A 4,593-nucleotide genomic window follows, 5' to 3' on the forward strand; every position below is an offset into this window, starting at 1 on the left:
ACGCTGCGAGAACACGCTCCTGGAAGCTGCTGGAGCTTTTCTCTCTGCTTCAACTTCCCCAGCAAGGATGAGGCGAGGGCGAGCGATGAATCACAATCTGCAGTTTGTCCTTCACCTAATTCTGGCGCCACAGAGGCGCGGCGATTTAAACCTGCTGAGGACACACAGCCGCTTTCTGAGTGGATTCTCAGCAGGAGGTCCAGATGGAGGCGCGTTCTCCACCTGGAAAACTAAACGCTTTTCACAACCTTATTTAGCTTTTTATTTGGTTTTATCTGGCTAAAATAAATGTTGCATTATTTTCTGGCCTTCAATTATTTATTTGAACTGTTTTATTTGAAACAAGAAACGTTAATGGTTTTTAAAATCACCTAAACGGTTCAGAAATGTTAATTTATTGTAGTTGTGGGACTCTGAACATTTTTAATCAAGTTAATTGAATTGTCAATAATTAATTAATCAAAATTAATTCATTTTAATTGAAAATCACACAGACAAATTAAACATTAATAATTCACAGCCTTTTTGTTGCTAAATAATTGAGTAAGCAGACATACGAGCTGAACAACAGATGTGATGAGTCTGCTCTTCATCTCTGTTTCAGGAAGTCCTGATCGTTCTGAGCCTCTCAGAAACGCTGACGTTAGCGTTAGCTGCTACATGCTAGCAATGCTTTCATTTAGCTGAAGGAAACTTGAATGAAAAGATGTTAGCAGCACAAACAGAAGGAAACAGAAAACCTGAAAATGTTGGATTTTATGATCCCACCTGCTGGGATCGGTTCTGCTTCGAGACGAGAACCAGGAACATAATCAGACCAAATGTCACCAGAGCCGATAGCTCAACCTGTGGATTTATCCTCCAGACTCTGATGCAGGAAACGCTGAGCTCCTCATCTTACTGAATGCAGGACAACCAACAGTTTCACTAATTACCTTAATGAACAGGCTGAGAATGAAAATGTTTTCTGTGTGACTCTCGTTGAAGATTCCCTCCGGAGGGACATCTGAGCAGGAACCCGCTGACTTTCAATTAACTTTCCTGTTGCCTCTCCTTCTCTGCATCCCAGACGTCACATGGATGGATGTTTACGAGGAGAGAAGCTGGAACCTGGAGACGGACGCGGCTTTGCAGAGGGCATCCTGTCAAACATGCGGCTCCGCAGCGAGCCTGGAGGCGCAGCAGATGTCACGGTCCGTCCGCGGGTCCAAATGCAGCACAGGGACCCACGTTACTGGAAAACACTCGTCTGGGTTCTGACCCAGTTCAGCTCCAGAATGTGAGCAGCTTCAACCTCGAGTCTGAAGAGCAGGAAGCTCAGAAATGGACAAAGTGATTTTGGCAGCTGCAAACAAACTGAGGATGAATAATTGAGTTTTCAAACAATAAAATATTTACTATCTGAATCTTCCATCAAAAATAATACAGTTTTCATGTCTTAATTGTTTCTTTTGGTGGAAAACATACTAGAATCCAGCAGCCAAGTTAAAACAAATGTCAGCGTTTCACCTTTAGAAGATTGTGATTGGTCCAACCCAACGTCAGCATGTTTGCTTCTGAGTTTACAACATCCTGACTCTTCACCTCATTTTTGTGACTGATTGTCTTCCGTAAACAGAAGTAAATCCTGAACCAGACGTTTTCTCTTGTTTTGTCTCTGCTTTGCAGCTGCACTGAGTTTCTGGTTTTGCTGCAGATTTATTCAAAATGTTTCCCTGAAACTCGTCACTGAAACTTTTCACCGTCTCATTCCTGCCTAAAAACATCATCTGACTTGGTCCTTCCTGTTTCCACGGCGCCGTTTTTAACAATCTGCTGCATTTTCCTGCAGACTGAAACCATCAGTTTTGTTCCTGAAGTTTCTGTTGCATTTCTTCTAATGAGGTTTTTTTTATTTCTGATGTTTCCTGCATGTAAACTGCATGACTGTCTGCAGAACCGAATGGTTTACGGATTATCAAGAAACACCAGTGAAACCATGATTAACGTAGCGTTAGCATCACCGGGAGACGGCTGAAGGCAGATTAATCCAAAACATCGATAATATCGATAAGCCTGTATCAGATCAATATTCTAGTTTCAGATTCCTCTTTAAATTTATCTTATTTTTACATCGTAGTTTCTCAGCTTAACCTATAAAATGTGTTTTTATTTGTTCTCAAGTAATCATTTTTTCTTTGTTTTGAAAAAGTTCACAAATATCATGTTGATATGTTAAAGTATTTTGTAGACGCTTATAAACTTTGTCCAACTTCTGAGGTTTGAGCAAAATAATTAAAAACCACTGAAAAGTCAGAAGTTTGCTGATAAATCAAACTTGAATAAAATGTATCGGTATCAACGATACAGGCCCTGTATCGACATCTGGTGCCCATCTCCAGCTAACGTTCCGGGCGAGGGGCGGGGTCACCCTGGACAGGTCGTCAGTCTGTCGCAGGGCAACACAGAGACACACAGGACACACAACCATGAACACACACACTCACACCTAGGGACAATTTGGAGAGGCCAATTAACCTGACAGTCATGTTGTTGGACTGTGGGAGGAAACCGGAGTACCTGGAGAAAACCCACCATGCACAGGGAGAACATGGAGACTCCATGCAGAAAGACCGGGAATCGAACCCAGAACCTTCGTGCTGCAAGGCAACAGCTCTACCAACTGCACCACTGTGCAGCCATGGAATGAAAAACATCTACATGTAAATGAAACTTTGGTCCAACAGATTAAAAGCTCCTTAATCTCAGTTCAGGACGTCATTTCTAGTCCGTCCACACATAAATAATGAAATAAGTCCCATGCTGGGCCTGCAGGCGCTAAGAGCAGTAATTAGTGGAAACAGCCTGATAACCTGATTGTCTATTGATTCTGCGTTTTCTGCTGGAAGCTGATATTTCAGAGCCACATGGCAGCAGCCGGCTAACGCTCAGACATGCTAACACCACGTTTAATAAAATTACCACAAACTAGTTTTCCTTCTGATTTACACATGCAGCTCTTACTTTGAGGCAGGGTCGTAGTTTCAAAAGAAAATTCATCCTTCAGGCCTTGAAAAGAGGAAACATTGTCCCATCCATTCATTCTGCATCATTAAATGAGGCATGAAGTAGAAAAATAGCAGCTTTTGTCTCAGCTGAAGACGTTTGTGTCATGCATTGATCTGGATTGGCTCTGTGTGTGTGTGTGTGTGTGTGTGTGTGTGTGTGTGTGTGTGTGTGTGTGTGTTTAAAAGTCAGATTGATCACTTGGTTTTTGTCTGGCCCGGAGCCGACGCAGCGCCGTGAATCTTAAACACGGGAAGTTTGGCCCTTTTCTCATGAAGCTGATCAGGAGCCGCAGACGCAGATTGATTTTGTTTTGTTGTGAGGCTCGGTGATAAGCAGCAGGAAAATAACGACTATTGTCTCATTAATGGATGTCGAATGTGTTATGGGTCGGACTCTTCTCTGAATAAAACATGAAGCTGGAACCGCTGGATTACAGCGACCAGAACCAACCTGACCGCTGGTCTCTGCTGTGCTGCAGCTAGCACAGGCTGTCATGGATGCTAAGGCTAGTTAGCATGGCCACTGTAACTGTAAGTTCTTTCTTCACAATTAGAACATTAATGGCGAATATATGGGTTTGATTGACAGCGCTAAGCCCCTCCTCCTGGCTCTGATTGGTTGTTTTTGGTGCATTTCTTCAGCAGGTGAGGAGATTCGATCCATCTGTTCACAGTTTGTCTGTCGCTGCATGGAGAAGCAGGTGGACGACGGTGGATGGACTCCACTCCCCTCTGTGTGAAGCATCCGGTCCTGATGCTTTTCCAGGTGAATCTGCGACGGTCCAGATCTGGAAACTAAAACCCAAACACCTGGACTCTGCAGCAGCTGCTGCTCAAACCTCCAGCCTTCATGTTATAACCACGCAGCTTCGCTTCTCCCTTCTTCTGTCCAACAAACCATCAGAGCTTTTCCAGCTCAGCTAATTACCTCCATTTTCACACAAAGAGACATAATAGAAAATATAAGAAACGTACCAATTAAAGCCCAAATTCATTTCTGCTGAAGCTTTGAAAAAGGAAGTCATTAATGTTCCTGTTTGATTCTCAGCTTTTGACTCATTTTCTCAGCAGACAGAATATTAAAAAACATATTTAAGTTATGAGAGTAAATATGTTGTTGTTAAAATCAGAGAATAAATCTTCACTCCTCTGGAATTTAATGCTAAAGAACGATATGTAATTATCTGTAAGGTAGTCGAAGGGTTAAAATTATATGAACTATTTGTTCACATTTCTAAAGTGTTTCATCCTCCTGTAGTTACCCATAATGCTTCAGTTTAAACACGTCATCATGTTCCAGTTTACATTCATCCATGTTTTTAAATCTGACAGAGAAATCAGTGAATTTTATTTTCTTTAGGGTTCTGATCGGTTCTGATCGGTTCCGCCTGATCCGTAACGGAAAAGGACAGAATGAAAAGCAGCGGCTGTCATTGTTCAGTAACACTGACAGCATCAGTGACTGCGGCTGCTAATCTCCGTCTCCCGTCAGGATTATAATCCCGTCTCCTGCTGATAATCTGCAGACGGAGGGAAGAGTCGAGTT

The sequence above is a fragment of the Poecilia reticulata genome, chromosome 8 (assembly GCF_904066995.2).
Source record: "Poecilia reticulata chromosome 8, P_reticulata-male-v2, whole genome shotgun sequence".
Lineage (NCBI taxonomy): Eukaryota > Metazoa > Chordata > Actinopteri > Cyprinodontiformes > Poeciliidae > Poecilia > Poecilia reticulata.